General features: G+C 41.3%; 1 long non-coding RNA gene across 1 annotated transcript in view; it reads right to left on the reverse strand.

Moving 5' to 3' along the window:
* The window catches only part of LOC148145106 (uncharacterized), a 44,588-nt gene extending 27,453 nt beyond the window's left edge, over positions 1 to 17,135 (reverse strand). Inside the window, exons 1-2 of the long non-coding RNA XR_015750907.1 lie at positions 17,039 to 17,135; positions 10,288 to 10,346 (exon numbers count right to left, since the gene is read on the reverse strand). This is a non-coding gene — a long non-coding RNA (uncharacterized LOC148145106). The remainder of the gene's footprint in view (positions 1 to 10,287; positions 10,347 to 17,038) is intronic.
* Between the last annotated feature and the right edge of the window lie 5,550 nt (positions 17,136 to 22,685).

Raw genomic sequence — 22,685 nt, forward strand, 5'->3', positions numbered from 1 at the left:
TTTCGGAGCTAGTGATTCCAAATAAACCTGTTGGACTATAACCTAGTTCAAAGAAGTCACGATCACAAGGAATAATGAAACTTCTGGACCACTTCTGAATTTGTGAAGTCAGAGTTTGGGAGAGGAAATGGGATAACTGATTACGTGAATGACTGCATAGATTCAAATTATGAGGAAATAAAATGTGGTGGGAGATTTTCTTAAAGCAATTTTTCTGAAAGGGTTAATACTAAAGGATGTACAAAACTCCAACCAACCTGATGACACCATAAGGATTTCAGTGGGAAAAGCTGAACAGCTTAGAATCTAACTAACATACAAAATATCTCCTGATTTCTTCCTTTGCTGAGGATCTGGCATTTCTAATTCAGGTTACTAACTCAGTGATCAGTTTGTTTCCTTTTATTGAAACTCTTTATAATTCATTTTGAAAAGGGTTATTGTTGGGCTGGTGTTGCAGCCTGTCAATATTAGTTGGATTTTGTTCTGCCACTGTGACTCCAACTGTTCTCATCAGGGAGTTCCGCAGAGTGGAAGGGGGATAAAGAGCAGCTGGGGGAGCGGCAGGATGGATAAACAATAGGGCACACAGAAGAGAGCGACAGACCTGAAACCAGCTAGAATATGATCCAGGCCCAGGGGAAGGCTGATGATAAAAGACAAGAGAGCAGCATGAGGAAAGTGAGCAACTGCCAATGCGTGGATAAGTGGGAAGGAGCTGAGGCATATGTAGTAACTTTGAAACATAGCTCCTTTCAACTTTGAAACATAGCTCCTGAATAGATCTTTTAAATGACTGAATGATAAAGTTGTGGGGCAAATGACAGATCTATGTAATGATGAAGATTTTTCACTTAAAATCAGGAGCTGTATGATGGTACTGCCCAGAAATACGAGGGAATGGCACCCGTTTATTGGACACTATGGGGCAACAGCTGCTTTGGCAATATTAAAAAAAACTAAGGAACTGCAAATGCTCAAAATCAGAAACAAAAACTGATTTCCTGGGAAAACTCAGCCAGTCTGGCAGCATCTGTGGAGAGAAAGCAATATTAATGTTTTGGGTCCAGTGACTCTTCCTCGGAATTGATGACAGCTAGGAAAAAAAATTGAAGACAGAGCCTAAAGAGAGAGGAAAAAAACAACTGGGCAGACAAAGAAGTGGATAACAGTCATCCTAGGAGAATGAATGGCTGCTAATGGGGACTATTAATGACTAACAATGGGATGTGTGTCATGGCAGGCCATGTGATAATAAGTTAAGAGTGTGTTGCTAGAAAACACAGCGGGTCAGGCAACATCCAAGGAGCAGGAAAATCGATGTTTCGGGCCAGAACCTGATGAAGGGCTTTTTCCCGAAACGTCGATTTTCCTGCTCCTCGGATGCTGCCTGACCTGCTGTGCTTTTCCAGCAACACGCTCTCAATCTGATCTCCAGCATCTGCAGACCTCATTGTCTCCATGTGATAATAAGGCCTGGTGTGTGGGGGTTGGGGTAAGGACATGGGAGACTCTGACTTTCATGTCAAGAATTCTCAGTTGTGAGCTTGTCCAGCGAATTTGATAAGATAAGAAGATGAATATTAATTTGGTGAGTTGGGGCATTTAGCCAGCAATCATCATTCTTAAATGGCAAATCTTATGAGAAACTCATCTCACCACTTGGAAAATGCATAAAAGATGGAACAAGGTGTTCCCAATGCAAAAATGGACATCTCATTCAATTCTGCTATAAATCTTGCTATTTTGCTCACTATAAGATCCTTCCCAAAATGTTGGAGTGGCAATGACTTCTCTTGCCACTTTAGCACTCATACTACTAGCATGCCCCCAAAAATCCATTCTTAGTTCCCTCCTATCTCTCACCTATAAACTGTCTCTCAGCAGTGTCATCATGGAGATGACCCAGCTCAATCTCACCAATGTTTCATTTGTGGGTCTCTACATATAAACTTGTCAATCTCTTACACAGAACTGGAAGACTGTAAGCAAGCTTGACTTACTTGAAAACTTTAATAGATATATCTAGATTCTATGTACACATCTGATTTCCTCCCACAGTCCAAAGAAGTGCAGGTTAGGTGGATTGGCCATGGGGAATGCAGGGCTACAGAGATAGGATTGGGAATGGTTCTGGGTGGGATGCTCTTCAGAGGGTTGGCATGGACTTGATGAGCTGAATGGCCTGCTTCCATATTGTAGTGATTCCTTGATATAAACTTGATCTGAAAGGCCAAAAGGATTCTCTATGATGACTGGTGTCTACGGCTTACTTTCTGACCCATCTTTGTGTCATTCACAGATTAAGAAACCATCCGACAAATTTAGGATCCAATGTCACAGGTTGGCCTGAAGATTGCTTTCCTTATTAGAACTCACTGTTTATTGAGGATCTTCCAATATGAAGATTAGATCTCAGATCAGCACCTACTGTCATAGCTGCTGCTATCCCCTTGTGTTCAAACATCAAACATGTATCAAATGATGATGGGACAATATGAAGGTGCAACCACCTCTGAACTGAAATGACTGAAATATTCCCCAGTTTGCAAAGTTTTTGTATAGGGAGTAGAATAGCTCTTCAACTGTAATTAACAAAAATGAAAATAATATTGCAAATCGTTATCATTTATATGTTTATCCATTTGTTTTTTTAGCTGAAATTTTTGAACAAACTGATTCTTATCTCATTGATGGATAAATCCTAACATCCAAACCTCAGATAAACACAAATTAGTAGGAACCAATATTGAATTAAAATTTATAGCCATTTCCAAAGCCTAACATATCTTTGGAAATGGCGATAAGCTCGCAAAGAATCAAATCTCAGACATTCTGAAAGCTCCAAACAAAATATAGGCCAGTGTTTATACTGCAGCTCAGATTTATTTATAACTCTGAAAAAGTTAGAGCTCCCCCTTTGGCCCAGTTTTGGATTTATCCCCAAAAATCAGAGACAGCTCCTACTTCATCCCTATCTCTATTTAGCTAACTACTTCCAGATGAAATTATCGCATTGAACTAAGCAACTTTGTAGTGTCTGTGTATGTGTCTGTGACTACGTGTGCGTGTATGACTGGTGTATGAGTGTGTAAGCAGTGTGAATGTGACTACTTAGTCACTGAGAGCTGGAAACAGGGAAGGAGGGATGAGTTAATCAGGCAGGAGCTGAAATGCCAAATTCGCAATGGTGGGTTCAAAATGAGAAATGTAGTTGGCAATGGAAAGCTAGTTTCACACGGTCAATTGGCAGAATCCTACTCACAATACATTTCTATCTCCCGAAGATTTAAAACTTTTAAAGCTAAAATTATAACTTTTTGATTTTAAATTCATATTTGTAGTTCATGGAACTATGTGACATCCAGGTTAAATAATTTGAAAGTGGTTTTGTCTGATTGTTTCTGAGGTGAGCTGTTGTCTTTGTTGCTGTACACCAGAGTGCTGTGTGTAAGTTTGAAAGGCTCTAAAAGGGTGACCATTTGACTGAGGGCAGTGAGGATTAATCACTATGAAGATATGGCAAGGACTTAGCCAGAACAAAGCAGGAGCAGATAGGAGTTGAATCTGAGACTCGTGTTCTCCGATCAATCACTGTAGCAATTTAAGTCTCATTCTGATAATCTGTAAATAGCTGCCACAATGCAGTGAACTGAATACTGTTCCATTCCACATTTCTCTTTTTGTTAGACCTGAAAGATGGCAAACACAGAAAATACTGGAGAAACTCAGTAGGTCAGTCAGCAACCGTGGAGAGGGAAAGAGTTAACATATCGAGTCCAAAATGACTCTTCTTCAGAACAGAGAGGTGACAATCCTCACCTATACTGTAACTCTTCATGTTTGAAGGAATCCACACTCATAACATGTAATTGGCAACATGGCAAAAACAGTATGCCCAGCCACAACTCAGTATGCATCACAGAGCAGCTGACTACTTCTAAATGCTGGCAACTAAGAGAAATTGGACTGCAGGGTTTCAGGGAAAGGAATGTTTTAGTGACCAAGAAGACTTTAAGACACGAGACATTGATGATGACAGTGTTTGCTACAAACATCATGGCAATAGTTGTTAGATTCCCTACGGCTTGTGAAACAGGCCAGCGGCCCCACAAGTCCACACCGACACTCTGAAGAGTAACCTACCCAGACCCATTCCCCTACCCTACATTTACCCCTGACTAATGCACCTAACACCACGGGCAATTTAGCATGACCATTTAACTGACCTGCACACCTTTGGATTGTGGGAGGAAACTGGAGCACCTGGAGGAAAGCCACACAGACAGGGGGAGAAGGTGCAAACTCCACACTGTCAACTGAGGTGGAAATCAAACCCTGGCGCTGTGATGCAGCAGTGCTAACCACTGGGCCACCATGCCACCCAGCTTATAACATGAAAATACTCCATGGAACATCACAGAAAGCATTTCAAACCTGAGAGAAAACGTGCCAGAACAGAAGAAAGCTGCAACTTCATGACAGGGGTACAGATTACATCACCACGTGGTATTCTGTGGGAGTGGTCCTGAGTCTGAGTTAAGCTGGTGAGCCAACCAGATACTGAGGATTATATGAGTTAAAGCCAAAATTTCCTTGTGCAAAAGGGGAAATATTAAACGGTGCTGTAATTTGTGCTGTAAGGCAGTAATTGTAAAACAAGGTGCAGCTCTCAATGGGAATAGTGTGCGGATGCCACAAGACAAGGCTGAGAAAAATGAAACAAAGAGGGTGTTGAAAAAGAACTTACATATTCTATAAGCAATGAGTGAGGGAATTTTTTAATGAAGACAATTAAAGCACAATAGCACTGGTCAATTGAAGGATTAAGCAATTCTGGTCTAACCTACATATTGTTTTCAAGAGACAAGAAGAACACAGCAAGAGTCTTAATGAAGCATGAGCAAACTTCCATTACAACCACAGAGTTGAAAAACCCTCCATTACATTTGTAAGATGTTTAAAGAAGGTAAACTCTTCAAAGAAGGTTAAATATTGCCAATCTCTTGCACAGAACTGGAAGACTATAAGTAGGCTTAGATTCAAAGCTATGTCATCAGAAATGGTATTACTTCAAGTGATTCTTGAGGTATAAACAGCTTTTAACCTGCATAGTAAAACAAAGAACAAAAGCTAGGCAAGAAGGTAAGATGTGAGAAATGACTGATCACATGAGAGTTCTTGAATGTAGGCCCGACTGAAGGGGTCTCCTTCGGATTAGATGTCAATCAACCCAGAGTATCCCCTCCCCATTCCCTCTATCTTCACGATATACATTCCCATTACATTAGGGTATTGCTGCTGCCTTGTTCCCATCAGCATTGTGTAAGGGTTTTCCAAAATATAGAGGCTTAAAAATTGTTGGGAGTCACAGGACATTTCATGAACATCTCGGACTGTCCTGGCAAAAAAAGACTGGAATGTCTGGTTCCCCTATCAGTGTAGTGAGGTTCGTTTTCCCTCCTTATGCTTTCCTGTGATATAGTCATCATTGGTGAGGCCATCCTTCATTGTCTTTGAACTGAATAGCTCATTGGATCAATTCATGGGGTTGTTAAGAATCACTTACATTGATATGGGTCTGGAGTCACATGTAAGCCAGATGGCTAGGGATAGTAGATTCCCTTCCTTAAAGGACATTCATGAACCAGGTGGGGTTTTACAACAGTCAGGAATAGTTTCATGGTTACCAGCACTGAGGCTGTATGTCAGATTTCCCACTTGGAATACACCAGATACTATGGTGGGATAAAAGCCTGTGTCACCAAAGACATTACCGCTATGCCCCCATCTTTATTGTAAACCCCTAATAATTCAATAGCATGTCAAAGCTGAATGATTAGGCTCATTGTTCTTCATTGTCACTTCTTCCTTGAATGAAACAGAATAGTGAGTATCCGTAAACTATACCAGCATGATTTTGGTTATGAACATAATTGGTCTGGTCATCAATCTCCATTGTGTTTAGTCCACAGCAGAGTTGGACATGAATTGGTGTGGAATAGATACATACATTGATTTTCTCCTCTTCTAGTTCTGAAACTACAGCTAGATTTCTTGCTTTGACACTGTGGTCACCTCTTTCTTTATATTAACTCATGGAATATTTGGCTCATTGGATAGGCCAACTTTTACTGCCCATTCCTAGTTGCCTTTGAGAAGGTGTGAGGGACTGCCTTCTTGATCTTGTTGCTGAGAAGCCTTTGTAGGGAGTGTGGGGGAAGGGATTATGAGGGCATAATGAGGGGGTTGAGGGGAATCCACTCCTGAGTGGGAGAAGCCCAGGGTATTCATTGAGGCCTCTTTCTGATGAGCAGGAAATAGGTAAACAGGTGTGAAGAGCCCCTTTCCCTGGATCTACTTGCTACCTGGTTGGCAGAGTGAAGGTACCACAATAGTTCTCTTGTCCAGAACAGAAATTGCAGTCAGGCCCCAGCTGCATTATACCAGAGAACATTGTAATCAGGATAACTCTGCTTTTAGGGAATTTGCTGCTTTCAGGTTCAGATCACTGCCACAGCCTCCAAACACCCTAATGAAGGAGCAGTGCTCCGAAAGCTAGTGCTTCCAAATAAACCTGTTGGACTATAAACTGGTGTTGTGTAATTTTTAATATTGTACATCTCCCTGTGAGGCAGCTGATAGAGAGAAGGAGCAGATTTCTGCCCCACTGATAACAAGTCATCCACCTGATTGCCATTCTTATCAAATCAGGCCAGTGACTCTCAACTGATAATATTTTCAGAAGCTAAATGTAGCTTTTAAGCAGGTGACAGTACATTTTGTGCCAGAAATACACGTTGTTATTGTTTTAAACTAGAAATCAAAGAGGCCTCCAAGTATGAGTCACATCGCACAATAAACTTGCATAATTCCTGCTACGCATGAATTTCTTTTTCTTCTGAATCAGGGCCCTGAGCTCTTTGAAAATGACGAACAATTAAATACCAGGGCTGCGAATGAAAAATGAAGCACTCTTGAGATGGAGTAAGCATTCTCCCCACTGCCTGGCAATTCTATTTAAAGTAAAGTTTCTGAGTGTGGACCTCCTCTCTCTTGCCGACTATACACAGCCACTCATCACAGTGCTCAGTATTGTGACCGCACAGTACTCAGGCACACAGCCAGCCAGCTGTTGTTGCTTTTGGTTGGATTCATTCTCTAATGGGCTGTTAATCAAGAGGAACATAATTTTTATTTTTCTCCATTGCAATCAGAGAGACGCAAAACCAGATTGCTTTTATTTATACAGTTTCCATTCACATTCAAATTTGGAAGAAAATAAAATGCTGCAAAAGGAATATTTAATGCTCTTACTTGAATCTTTTTCTTCCCAGTCCTATCCCTGTTGCCTTGTTGACTTTTTTCTCCCTCCCCTCTCTTCCTGAATCCACTCACTACGACTGGGAGAATCAGCCATGGCTCAGGTGACAGCACTCTTCACCTCAGAGCGAGGGTTCATTTTCCACTCCAGTGTAGTATTGAAGGAGTGTGCACTGTTGCAGATGCTGTCTTTCACATGAGCTGTTAAACCAAGCCCCTTTCTACCCACTGCAGTTTAAAATTTCCATTACCATTGAAAAAAGATCAGCAGAGTATTCCCATCAGTGTGTTGACTAATCTTCATCCCTTAACCAATAACTAAAAAAGATTATCTGGTCATTTGTCCTATTGCTCTTTCTGGGATCTTGGTTTGCAAAATAGCTTAATACTTTAGCAACTCAAATTTAAAATGGCCTCATGAGCTGTAAAATATGTAGGACAGTCAGTATGATGTAAAAAAAATGCAAAATCTTGTTTCTCCATACTCTCTAGCATTGATCCCGCCCAGCAGCAGCAATGGACGATGCTGAAATTCTTAGTGAGAATCTTTCTTAGCGCTACTACAGTATCACTGCTGGGCAAATTGTTCCACAAGCACATGAAATAGCTGTCATAAACCATGAACTGCAATGGCTCCTTTATTCACTTGATGTCCAGACATGTGCATTTTCAAAAGAGATGACCACACAATGTGGAGAAAAATAAAACCCTGCCTCATATTCGTTTCTTACGCGCAAAAGTGTTTGCAACCCCATTGTCAACATTTAAGAATGTGGTGTGGGTCAATTCTATCTCAGACAGTTCAACTATTAAATAAGTCATTGAGGTAGTCTCATGGTTCTGATCTGAATACAGTGAATTGCCATCACTATTGATAAGGGCATAGTTTAACTATTTGACAGATACTTTCAATTATACAGAATTTGTGATTTAGAGCCGGTGGAATCATGTGTTTTGTGGAAAACAGGAATTAGATCTACAAGAGGCTACTTTATACAATTTCAAATTGCTCATGAGAATATACTTTAAAAATGATACCTTCATATCCAATCAGGTCTGGCAGCATCTGTGAAGAGAAATCGGAGTTAATGTTTTGGGTCCGGTGACCCTTCCTCAGAACTGATGGGAGCTAGGGAGCTAGCAGAAGGTAGGGTTGGGGGAGGGGCTAAGAAGTAAATGTTAGGTAGGGATAGAGCCCAAAGAGAGAGAAGAACAGTTCAACAAACAAAGGAGTGGATAACAAGCCATTCGGCCTATCAAATCTGCTGTGCCATTGAATACGATCAGGCTGACCTGATAATCCTCCACTCCACTTTCCTGTTTATTTTTTCCCAATACCATTCAATTCCCAATACCATTCAATTCCCTGACTGATTAAAAATCCATCTCAGCCCTGAGTGTATTTACCAACCCAGTGTCTACAGCGCCCGTGGTAAAATATACTTCTCAACTCCAATCTAACTGAGTGATCTATTACTTTGAGATTATGACCATTGATCCAAGACTATTCAAGGGGTGAGTAACTATTAATGGAGACTGTTAGTGGCTAGCAACGGGTTGTAAGTAATAGGAACAGTCCCTGCAGAAGGCAGACAAGAGAGGGGAAGGGAATATGTATCTAATGGGGGCATCTCAATGGAGGTTAATGATTTTCTGGATGTTGGTGCTGGTGGGATGGTAGTTAAGGACAAGGGGAGCCCTATTGCTGTTGCAGGAGAGAAGAGAAGGGGGTGAGGGCCGAAGTGAGGGAGATGGGTTGGACGCAGTTGAGGGGCCTGTCAACAATAGTGTTGGGGAATCCTCGGTTGAAGAATAGTGGAGCTGAATATTATTTAAATGGAGAAAGACTGTGGAAAGTTGTAGCACAGAGGGATTTGAGGGTTTTTGTGCATAAATCATGAAAACCCAGCATGCAGTTCAGAAGGTAATAGGGATTTTCTGTCTTTATTTCAAAAGGATTGAAATATGAAAATGGGAAAAGCTTGCTGAAGTTGTACAAAGAATGACTTAGAACTCATCTAGAATACTGTGAACTGTTTTAGTCTTGTTAGTTAGGGAAAGAAACAATGGCATTGGAGGCAGTCCAGAGAAGATTCAGTAGGTCTATTTTGGACATAGGGTGATTTCGTAAGGAGAGAGGTTGAATATGTTTGGCCTGTACTCATTGGAGTTTAGAAGACTGACAGGTGATCATCCTGAAACATATAAGATTCTTTGGGGATGTGATGGGGTAGATACAGAGAGGCTGTTACCTCTTGTTGAACAGTCTTGAATCAGTGGTCATAACCTCAAAGTTACAGATCATTCAGTTAGATTGGAGTTGAGAAGGATATTTTACCATGGAGGGCTGTAGAGACTGGATTATTAAATATACTCAGGGCTGAGATGGATTTCTAATCAGTAAGGAATTTACTTTTCATTGGGAAAAAGGTAGGAAAGTGGAGATTAGGATTATCCAACTGGCCATGAACTCATTCAATGGAACAGCAAATTTGATAGACCAAATGGCCTACTTCTACTTCTATATCTTATGGTCAGATCTGATGAGTTCTGAATGAGGGGACAATTGCATGCCAGAAGTGTTTTGGCTACTGAATAGGTGACCATATCTTGAGCCAAATCAGCGCAGGTGAAGCACCTAACCTGCAAAATATGATGTAAGCTGTGTCATTTATGTAAAATGTTAAAAGTATTTATTTCAAGTTTGGATTTTGAATTTTGAATTTGTAAAATTGGGTTTTCTATGAGGCTGAACATTATAATTAATTTCTAAGCATTTTATAGCCATGATGATTTATTCTGAAACAGTTTGTAAGAGCTACTTTGGCAGCCTAACCTGTTTGTGTTTATTTCAGGATTTTATGGCTTACCATGGTGCTTTAAGGTCTGTAAGAAATTTCTACCTAAGGGAATTTTTTTTCTAAGTTTGAGGAAATAATTCAAAGCTCAGAGAAAGAGTTTTACCTTGCTTTTGGCAATTCTGTGAAATCCTTGCGTGGAAATGGATGTATAAAGCAGCATTCCTGAGAAGGAGAGAGTAGAGTAAAACTAGATTACATTAGAGGCAGAAATTAGTAAAAGAAAAAGTGTGGGGATAAAACCCTGAAGAGGACTTAAAGCTATAGCTGTTTAAACTCAGGTATGTGATAGCTCCAAGTATATCTGAGGTTTCAGACTGTGAATTCAAGTCAGTTACTTTAAACCTATTGAGGTGTTGAGGAAAGGAAACCTGATATGAGTACTGTACAATATTTGCTGTTGGGTACTATACAAGGGATTTTCATTCTAAGCTTATAATTGAACTTTGCATAGTTTAGGTATTCAGGCCCAGTTAAAGGTAGTTCCACAGCAGACTACTACAGTGAAATGTTCAAGGTATAATACAATTATAAATGAAGATACCACCACATACATTAGATGTAGATTAAGATGGAGGGTAAGATATTGGGAGATACAGTAATATTTAAAATAAATAAAAGTATGAATGAAGTGTAATGAAGCATGTGGAATCAAAATGTGGGAAACCAGAAAGGAGGAGACAAAAAAATGTTGGCTGTATACTATAAAAAGCAAAGGTCAAGAGTGGCAAGCTGCAGAAGAGAATGTGGGAGTGTAGATCTCTCCTCCATCAATTAAAGCTGGCTATAACATATAAAATCTGCTTGTTATTGTTCTCACACTCTCTCTAACCCTCTCCCTCCTCTTGTCCTGACCAGCTGTCCAAGTAAAAGACTGTAGTGCTTTTCTAGCTTCCACCATTTGAAATGGCGCCGATTTAAACCAGAACAAGGTCCTGTAATAACACTGATCGCAATTACTCAGGGAGTAACTGTCAGAGAACTGTGTTCTGGATAAACAGGAAAATGCTCTGGTTAAAAAAAATCTGAAATCGTTATGCAATAATTGCTGAAATTGGATAGCCCAGTGAGGCTAAGTAAATTGTTCTATTTGGAATGATTAAATGGAAGTAAAACAAACTGAAGTGATCTTTTTAAATAAAGAAAGTTACATAATATGCCTGGAATTATTACAACATAGTTGTAGTTCTAAAAAGCGAACATTCTTTAACTCTTTTCCAACATTAAATGACATTATATTTTTTCATTCAGAATTAATTGGAGGGTACAGATAAGATATTCTTTAACTGCTTTATCGTTTGGCAAATTTTAAGTTTACACATTCAAATCATAAAATATTAATTCTAAACAAATGCAGTCATGATTTCACTCCACGGATACAATGGGTGAAGATCATTCAAAACCCAAACTGAGTTGAATTTAGTGAGTTGCAAGGTCCACTTCATGTTTAATTTAAACAGAGCAGTAGCTGGATAAGAGCCAGCTTTGCTACTGTGTGAGGTTCCACATGACTGTCTGGCCTTTACTTGGAGAAATTTAGCAGCCTCAATGATCATTTACAGGCCTCTCATGAAGTATGGTGAAGTCAGTGAGTGATTAATACTGACTCTGTGGTGAGATTCCTGAGGGAAGATGGAAGGTGTTTTGAATAAACCAGGTCTTTTGCTTTAGCAGTTTGTAGAAATGGTTGTGTTGTTCAGCTGAATAGAGTGGATCCCTAACAATTCAGAGTAGACACTGCCTTCTTATGCCAGGGTCTTCCCAGCTCTTGGTGAGTTCAGTGTAAGGTACTGCATCCCCAACATCATTACAATAAGTTACAATAAACAAACTGTTTAGGCTGGGCCATCCAACTTAATTCAACACATAATTGCATTCCATCTCACACTGACAGCATAACCACCTATCTTTTTTCTTCCTTACATGCTTATGCAGTTTTCCCTAAAATGCATCTATTCTAGTTGCTTCAACTACTCCTTGTGGTTATGAATTCCACATTCTAACCACTGTCTGAGTAAAGACGTTTCTCCTGAATTGACTATAAATATATTAATGTCCATCTTATATAGCCTCAAGAATATGGACCTCATCGAGTGGAAACATCTTCGCGACATCTCTTCTGTCAAAACCCATTCTATTTTAAAGACTTCCATTCAGATCACCCCATTAGCCTTTAGTTTCTTCTTTGCTTGAGAAAATAGTATGTTTATTCTTTTCTGAAATTAATAACGGCTCAATTCTGGCAACATCTTTCCCCATAGTTTTGTTCTGTTTTGTGTTACTAATCGGGAAATCATAACTGCATTGCACTATAAAACCTTCAACACTGTTGCATAAGGTAATGGTTCTAGAAGGATTAAGCTCCACAAAATTTGATGGTGAATTTAAGGACTTGGGTGAGAAAGGACACAATAGCTCTGGACCTCAAAGGACATAGAACTATGATCGATGTCTCTTTGTAGTCTTTATGGCAATGTAACTTGCATTTGATTACTAACATGTAATAAATTACAATTAGATACAGACAAGAGTCTTTTCCTCATTAGACTACGACCAAACCAGACAAAGCAGTTCCAGTACCTATCAACCTAAAACGAGAATTACGGTGGCAAATCTACTTTATAGTGGCTTAGAGTCTAGCTATGGTTGTCTAATGATTTAGTTTATTCACACCATTACAATATGATAGATAGTGCTATGTGTTGGAATTGGATTTAGCTGTACAGCATTCATTCTAGCAAGTATAGAAGAATAGAGTTTCCATTTTAAGAGTGACAAGGGCAGACAGTTAACAACGGACGGCGCTAATCAGTCAAACGGACTACTGCAGAAGCAAATTTCAAATCAGGGAAAATCTACAGTCAAGCATTTCAGACCAGGTAAGGGAAACACAAGTTCTCTACAATCTTTAAACTCTATATAATAGCATAGCTGTCTGATATTCTTCCAATTAAGTTTAGAATTTATTCGAGGACAATATGTCAACTTTTGCTAATTAACAATATTGCATCTCCTTGCTGTTTGTTGGTGATTCTGCCTGTTTTTTTAAATGATTGAAATTGTGGTTTTCCACTTCCTAGATGTTTTCCTCATCTTCTGTAGCTGAGAAGGAGGTTTCCCAGGCTAAGTGGACATTCTCCCACCTTGAACTGCAATGTGTGCCTCCTTACAGAATTTGTTGTTGTTGTTGCAACTTTGATAAAAATTCTTTCCAAAATTGCTTTTAATTTACAAATGAGTCAATCTCATCATCATTTTGAAATTCTACTTGCTATCTTCTGCCATTAGTCTGTTTCAGAGATCCTTTAAATTTCCCTCTTATCGCCTTAAATCTACACTGATTCCTCCAATATTCTGCCCTTGGTCTAAACTGATGTTCTGGTCCTTGATCTGTTTAGAATCCCTACTGTGTGATAACAGGCCATTTGGCCCAACAAGTCCACACCGACCCTCCGAACAATTTACCACCCAGACACATTTCCTTACCTTATTACTCTACACTTTCCCTGACAAATGCATCTAACCTATACATCCCTAAACACTACGGGCAATTTAGCATGGCCAATTCTCCTAACCTGTACATCTTTGGACTGTGGGAGGAAACAAGAGCACCTGGATGAGACCCACACAGACATGGGGAGAATGTGCAAACTCCACACAGACGGTCGTCGGAGGCTGAAATCAAACCCAAGTCACTGGTGCTGTGAGGCAGCAGTGCTAACCACTGAGCCACTGTGCTGCTGTTTACTGTTGTTATGGCTCATGAAGCCTATTTATACTGGTTGTAAGCCTCATTTTCATTTCTGTTCTTCCCAGGCTAGAATTTGGCACCATTATTTTAAACTCTTTCCCCTTTTCCTACAGTGACTTATAGTCATACTCACAACAGGTCTGAACTGCTGCCACATAGGTGGCCACTGCGTGCTCCTTCTGTAGGTACTGCACAACTTCCCAGCATGACTTATCTTTAGCCTCATCCTATTTTGCTCCATTTTTCCTGTACCTCTCATCAGCTCGGAGCTGAAAGTTGTCAAGCTTTCTTTCTGGAGTGCTGCTTTTGCTCAGCTGTTGCTTCTTTGAGCGCTGCTGACAATTGAACATTAGTGTGCTCTCAGCTGCTAACTGACTGTATTCTTCTAAAATGGCAATGCATTTAAAATGGTGAATTTTGTTATCTTCCGAAAATTTGTATCTCCTAAGTCACTGGTGCTACCTTGAGGGTAGGGTCCCCACTGTTGCTCTCCATATTACGGTACCAACCATTTGTGCCCTGTTTTGAGGGAGGAATGCTGCCCCCACTCCTGCCCTCTATGTTTGAAGGCTATTTATTTAACAAGGATAAATCAGTAATGAGAAGAGGCATTTGTCTCACAAAACACTCTCTATTGTATGAGAGTAAAAGGTACAAGTTATATTGACGGTTGAGACATAATTATAAAGCCTATCAGGAGCCCGAAACATCATGTTTGTTTCTACCAGGACCTCATACTGGACAACTTCTTTTCCACTCAAATACCATCTGATTGAAATAACTGCAAAGGAGCCGATATCCTGTCACCAGGACCCCTTTACTGTACAAGGGCTAAGCCGACTCAGTCCCTAGAATGAGGAGACACTCTGAATGTCCTGTTTATCTTTTTATATTTTTCTTTCTCAGAGTGAACAGAACCTCTGATACTCCTGTTTATTTTTTTCTTTCTTTCTCTTTTTTTTTAAACCCCACACTACCGCCTAACTGCGGTAGTGCTTATTTTTTCCCCAGCACCCATGTTGTGTGTGTGCAGGTGTGAGACACAGTGAGAGACACAAGGTGCACGAACCTTTATCCAAATTTCCACCACCAGGAAAAAAGGAAACACCTGAGTGGCCAGTGAGAAGCAGTGCCCTTCACATCAAAGGGCAAATGCTGTGTGATCAAATAGTGAAGGGGGAGGGCAGGGATTAAATCAAAATAGAGTTGGAGGGGGAAATAATGCACTCCACTCCCTGTGACGCACATCTCTCCCTGAACAACTCCAGGGTGTCAGTGGAGACCACGTGCTCCTTCTCCAAGGATACCCGGGCTCTAACATAACCGCGGAAGAGGGGCAGGCAGTCGGCCCTAACAACCCCCTCCATGGCCCGCTGCCTGGACCTGTTTATGGCCAGTTTGGCCAGGCCCAGGAGCAGACCCACGAGGATGTCTTCAGACCTGCCCTCCCTCCTCCGTACCGGGTGCCCAAAGATCAGGAGTGTGGGACTGAAGTGCAACCAAAAGCAGAGGAGGAGGTTTTTAAGAAAATCAAAAAGGGAGCGCAAACGCCCACACCCAATGTACACGTGGTCCACGGACTCCACAGCGCCACAGAACAAGCTGTTGGGCTGGGAGTCCATGAACCACCGCAATCTGTGATTGCAGGGGACCGCTGCATGCAGCACCCTCCACCCCAGATCCCCCGAGAGAAAAGGGGAGGACTCCCGCGTAGAGAGCCCTCCACTGGGGATCTCCACCACCCAGTGGCAAATGGGTGAATGTCCTGTTTATCTTTTTTTTTAAAGCAGGTCTCAGGGTGTGAGGATGTCTGACACTCCTGTTTTTTTTTCCTTTACCCCCACACTACCGCCTAACTGCGATAGTGCTTTTTTGTCCCCCCCAGTACCCATCTTGTGTGCATGCAGGTGTGAGACACTGTGAGAGACACAAGGTGTACGAATCTTTATTCAATTCCCACCACCAGGAAGAAAGGAAAACACCCGAGTGGCCAGTGACAAGCACTGCCCTTCACAAAAGGCAATGCTGTGTGATCAAACAGTGAAGGGGAGGGCAGGGATTAAATCAAAATAGAGTTGGAGGGGGAAATAATGCACTCCACTCCCTGCGGCACCCACCTCTCCCTGAACAACTCCAGGGTGTTGGTCGACACCGCGTGCTCCTTCTCCAAGGACACCCGGGCTCTAACGTAACCGCGGAAGAGGGGCAAGCAGTCGGCCCTAACGGCCCCCTCCACGGCCCGCTGCCTGGACCTGTTGATGGCCAGTTTGGCCAGGCCCAGGAGCAGACCCACGAGGAGGTCTTCAGACCTGCCCTCCCTCCTCCTTACCGAGTGCCCGAAGATCAGGAGCGTGGGACTGAAGTGCAACCAAAAGCAGAGGAGGAGGTTTTTAAGAAAATCAGAAAGGGAGTGCAAATGCCCACACCCAATATACACGTGGTCCACGGACTCCACAGCGCCACAGAACAAGCAGTTGGGCTGGGAGTCCATGAACCACCGTAACCTGCGGTTGCAGGGGACCGCTGCATGCAGCACTCTCCAATCAAGGACCTCATAGTCAATGAGATCCACCCAGCCCTTGTTCCAATCATTACAGCGATTTTATCCAGACTGGGTGGAGCTAAAGCAGCTTCTGTATTAACCCTTTCAGAACCATTACCTTGTATAACAGTGTGGTGGTCAGGCATCTCAGAAGAGTTTAAGGATCTTGTAGACTATCATGGTATTTGTGCTATTCACAGGGCTGAGCAGTAGGAGGCATTGATACCTACCATGGACATAATCCATGGGAATGAGTGGGATTTACATTGAATGGATGGCTCTACCTTATCACTGTTGACAATTGTCCACAATGGATAGAAAGAAAAACAAGTATATACTCCCACTACAGTTGCAGTTGTCAAGGCCTTGGGTAAAATGTCCACTACGTGTGGAATCTCTGATGGCAACAATTAATGACCTCATCACCAATACCCACATCCCATAAAACTGTAGAGAAAAACAAACAAATCAAGAAGGTATGTGCTGCCATTTTCTCACTAAATTGTAAATACCAGCAATGTCCTCATCCTCATTGCAAACAGAAAGGTATTCAGAAAAACAAACCTTCAGATCAGCATTGTATGGAAAATCCACAAAAATAAACACTTTAAATCTAGACTTTTGGCGTTCAGTTTGAATGTTTGAAGTTGCTCAAAACAAAATCAGGACATCCAGTTCTAGCGTAGAGGAATTCACCAGTGACATTCTGAAAATAAGTTCTATCTCTTGGAAAACTTTTAAAAACAACATCAGAAATGACATTAGGGGCATCCCAGTGCTCATGGGCTTCAGCCTGACTCGAATCTGAAGGCAATACTGTTCTTGCTGAGGTTAAAGGGCTTGCTGTAAACGACATAAGGGCCCTCTGCTGAAAGTTTCCGGCTCCCTGGTCAGGATCACCAATTAGTCACAGCATGAAATTGCTGCTGTGCAAATAACTCTTTCAGCTCTGCAATATTATTTTTCTGCATTGTTGTCTAATAGCGCCATCTAAAGTCCTTTATCCTGCAGCTCTTAGTTTCTGATATCTATTATCACAGTTTTGTTACATTCAATTGCTATATAGCACAGAACCAAACCTGTGTCATTGATATTAGCCACTGCTCCTCTGAGTCCAAAGACTGAGAGTTTAGCTACCACTCCAGACACCTGAAGCTACAAACTAGGTTGACATCTTTGTGCAATACTGAGGGTGTGTTGATTTGTCAAAGGTACTGTCTCTCAGTGTGCTACCGAATTGCAGCCCATTTATTATAATTCCATTATATTACTTCAGGAATAATCATGGGCGTTCTCCTACATATCGTGCACAATAATTATCCCTGAACCAACATTACTAAAAGAGCCAACTGCTCATTGTCACCTTGCTGTTTGTGGGATCTTGCTGGGAGTAAAGTGTTCACCATGTTCACCAGATTACAAAAGTTACTGCACAACAGATGTGCTTTGTTTGCTCTAAAGTGCTTTGGGAGATCCTAAGGTCCTGAAAGGTGCTATATAAACACAAGTCCTTCCTCTGCAAGCTATTTCTCAACCTGAAACTTTAATCAACCGCATGCACAATCCTCTGATTTCATTCGCCAGTGTATTCCCCTTCACTCAACATTGCTCAGCTGGTGGGCGAGTTTTCAGAAGTCTCTTCCAGCTCATCCTCCAAAAACCGTGTTGTCTTGCTACCTGTCTCCTTGTATTTAAAAGCCAGTCCCATGGTCAAATGGCCCCTTTTGGTCAAAGATCACACTCTCACCTTTAATCAGAGAGTCATTGGTCTAAATCTTGAATGAAGGAACATAGCAGCTCTTCCCAATAAATGGGGTCACAAGCTGTGACATTGCAATGTTGTGGATGCCACCTGTGAAATAATGTCTCTTTTAAGACATTAACATACAAATGGGCCTAATACCTGGCTGTTATTACATGCTCATAGACCACAGGCAACATTCCTGTTCAGCTGTGCAGCTGCAGATAGCTACTCCAAGGTTCCATACACCAATTGTGACATTAACATCTGGTTCCAGGAGTCACTGCTATATATGTACCTTGGAGGCCCATGCAGCCAGCAAGAAAGTCAGATGGATTAATTAATTCATTAAGTTAAATCTCTCACTAAAGAGATGCCCACAAGTCTCTAAAACAACATGAATCCCAAGTTCACCAAAGCTGAATTCCCCTCCAAACATGACACCAAATATGGATGGCAGGGAATCTTAGGATGTTACTCCCTTCAGAACACCTTTTGAAAGATATTGCTTCTCGAGTCTAATATTTGGTTTCTTTGTCAGGGAAGATCTGTTCCCATAGGACATGGACTGAAAGATCAGGAAATGTGCCTGGATGAGCATTACTAATGATATTGTGCTAATGGGCAAAATCAAAGAACACCATGATGGGAACCTTAACTCTCAGATGACAGTAGTTCTCCAAGGATTATTGCTTGTTTTCAACAGCAATAAAGTCCCAGGTGAATGGAAATAGATCAACATTTGGACATCTACATATTCAGTCTTTGGCAAAGTCAAAGATTCAGATAAATACCGCCACCACACGACAAAGAAGGCCTACAGAAATGTCTTGGACAAGAGAATATACCCAAATGACAACAGTGTGATGCAACACTAGGACACCAATCAACATACTGATGTCTATAGGACAAGAAAAGCAGAGGACAAGATCCACACTTCAAGACAGGTATACTGTAACAAGAGCTGTCAAATCATGAATTGATATTTGACACTTAGGGATCCCATACATGTTAATTTTGCAATCCCGATCTCTATATAACTCAATTTGCTCTTCCCAGTTTTATTCCTTTTCACTGTATTGTATAACAGCTATCTTTGAAAAGAAAGAACAGTATACATTATCTCATTTGGAGTGATGTCTTTTTATAAGCTCAGTACAACAATGAATCAAGCCAATATCTGGAGGTTATCACATGACCACAGACTCCAGGCTCTCTGCATTGTAGCATTCTGGCAGAGTCTGTGTCTGGAGATTACTTTGTACTTTATTTACTAGTGTCAAGATTAGCATGGTGCTGGAAAAGCACAGCAAGTCAGACAGCATCCGAGGAGCAGGAAAAATCGGTGTTTCGGGCAAAAGCCCTTCAGGTGCCTGACCTGCTGTGCTTTTCCAGCACCACTGTAATTTTCACTCTACTCTCCAGCATCTGCAGTATCCACTTCTGCCTACTTTATTTACTAGTTCAGCTTTAAATACACTCACCAGAGATCTTCAAGTAAATGTAATCTATGCACCTCATTTGTGTTACACTGTGATAAAACAAAAATATTATCTCAGTGGATCTCTGACCAGCTGTGATTGCCCCTTTAAATCCTTATTATGTTAATGGCAGACAATCAATCTTTGAGGCCTAATTCCCAAGAACCAGTGAATACGTAGTCTTAAAAATCCCTGAAATGTAGAAGTATTGCACCCACTGTCCCCTCCAAGCATAGCTACATTTCCCATCAGCCACAGCAGTAGCTACACTTCCAAAATATTTGGATGTAAAGTCTTTAGATTGTCCTGAATACGTGGAAGGTAGTGTAAAGAAAATTTTCAATTACGGTACCAGACGTGCACAGGTATGTATGATCAAAAGGATATGTTGCATCTCTTTTCCTTTGTAAAAGAAAGCTGAGGGAAACTTAACCAATGTCTTTACAATTTAGAACAACAGAGTGCATATGGAGAAAATACTTCCTGTTTCCTCTGGGTGCTCCGGTTTCCTCCCATAATCCAAAAATATGCAGATTAGGTGGATTGGCCATGCTAAATTGTTCTTAGTGTTCAGGGATGTGTAGGTTAGGTGCATTCATCAGGGGAAATATAGAGTAATAGCGGTAGGAGAATGGTTCTGGATGGTGTACTGTTCGGAGAGTCAGTGTGGACTTGTTGGGCCAAATGGCCTGTTTCCACACTGTAGGGTTTCAATCATTCTATGATGAAATGTTGACATGGACAAGTTAGGCTGAATGGCCTGTTTTCAGTGCCATTTATCCCATGCAATGTTACTTAAATTTATTTATTTATCAGCCATGCTTATTATCTGTTCTCCAGGTGGACTTAGCATGAACATTAAGAACTTTGGGGGATTTTTTTCCACATCGACAACATTATACAAGTGTGTATTCTTGTTGTCATTAGAGTTAAGTGCATTTTCATGAAGCTTGACAGAGTGTGAAATGGAGCTTTAAATCCCAACTATCAGGGTAGATTTAAAACAAAAGTGAATGACACATGAAACTGCAGCCCATTATAACTCCTTCCTGATTTTAATTTCCATTCAAGACAAATGGTTCTTAATTTATTTTCACTCTCTCAATTTCTCTATCCCGTTTACTGCCATTGGTTGTCTTATTCATTTGTTGTTCCACACTGAGGATGTGATATTGTGGGTAACCTGATCGGAATCTCCATGCTGAAGACAGCGGGATACGGAGAGAAGAAATGATCTTATCACAGAGTAATATTGATTTGAATGGCAGTATAATTAATCCTGATTTAGCTGTCTTTGATATAATTAAATCACCTGTCAGCAGAGCACAGGCCTCACAACAACTGGTTGCCATGACAATGTGTGCAGTAAGGTAAACACCAGACATGCACAACATTTTGGTGATGTTCCTCTTTTCTTATCCATTTTTTAAAATTAATTCTTGAAACCTGAGTATTTCTGACATGACTGTTGTTTATCGCCAAATTGAATCACCCTTGAGGAGATGGGGTTAGCTTCTCCTGTAACCATGGTAATATATAGAATTGTGAAATATTGTGGATGTATTGACATAAATTGCTACAATATGTTTTATCCAACATTCAGTATTAGCATTTAAGTATGAGTTTGTTCAAGTGCTGCACTTAATACATTGGGACATAATCTTGGTTCAAATTATTTGCAATGTGTGGTGAAGTGGAAATAATGTCAGGCCAATGTTTTAGGGAACATGCATTTGAATCCCACCATGGCAGATGGCAAAGTTTGAATTTTATAAAATCCAGAATAAAGAGCTGGTGATGGAGACCATGTGACATTTGCCAATTGGCTAGCGGAATAATTCAAAGGGGTGGACTATGTTCAAGGGATGCTGTTCACTAAGTGCCAATGCAGGTTATCACTTCTGTAGACACAAGGCTGGGGAAATATAACCATTGGGATTGATTTCAGAATGCTTGGATGCAGAGGGATTGACAATACCGAAGTGGGGTCAGGGTGAGAGCACAGGAGGGAAAGGTGTCATGCGGGGAGTTGGGGTCATCATGGTGAGTAGTACTCTGACGATCAGACCTGGCAGGTTTACTTGATATGCCTGGGGTTGGGAGGTGAACGTGATCAGTCAGAGACGTGGGGAGGGGATGAGGTCTACAGGGGTGACAGAAAGATGGAGCCTGGGTTTCACTATCAGAGGAGTGGCTGCTGTTGCCTTCTCTAATCTGTAAATAATAAGTGTACAATGGAAATAAAAATGGTTGCAATCACAGAAAAAGTGATCATGGTAAGTGGGTTTGTCTTGTGAAGAAGGGAACCACAAGTTCAAGCAAGCTGATCAAAGAGCAATATCATTGCAGAGACGCCCATACACTAGAGCTAAACATACCCACGAGCATGACATTCTTTGTGACACTTAGGCCTTAGCCTACGATGTGCAGTCAAATATCTTGCTTCCTGACCACATTATTGATTGTTGTTGAAACTTTATTGCTGGAACAGCACAGCAGGTCAGGCAGCATCCAGGGAACAGGAGATTCGACGTTTCGGGCACAGGCCCTTCTTCAGAAGAAGGGCCTGTGCCCGAAACATCGAATCTCCTGTTCCCTGGATGCTGCCTGACCTGCTGTGCTGTTCCAGCAATAAAGTTTCAACTTTGATCTCCAGCATCTGCAGACCTCACTTTCTCCTCGAAGATGACCACATTATGAAATGCAAAGAATGTGATGTAATAGCAATGTATGTCCACCTGGAAAAATGGAACTGAGCTGCCAAAGCAGCAGCAGCAGCCAGCGATTTATCTATTGGTGCACATGGTGCAGGAGCTATTCACTTCATATCTTGGATCATTCAACATCATGTAAAGATTGGAGTTCAGTTCTATTGACTCCACACACAACAGTGGTGAAAATCAAACAGAAGTGAGAACATATTAGGAACACAGGAACATACGAATTAGGTGCAGGGACGGGCCAGCCATCCTTTCGAGCTCACTCCATC

The sequence above is a fragment of the Chiloscyllium plagiosum genome, unplaced genomic scaffold (genome assembly GCF_037043375.1).
Source record: "Chiloscyllium plagiosum isolate Xiang-an unplaced genomic scaffold, Cpla_swu_hap1 HiC_scaffold_26, whole genome shotgun sequence".
NCBI classification, from domain to species: Eukaryota; Metazoa; Chordata; class Chondrichthyes; order Orectolobiformes; family Hemiscylliidae; genus Chiloscyllium; species Chiloscyllium plagiosum.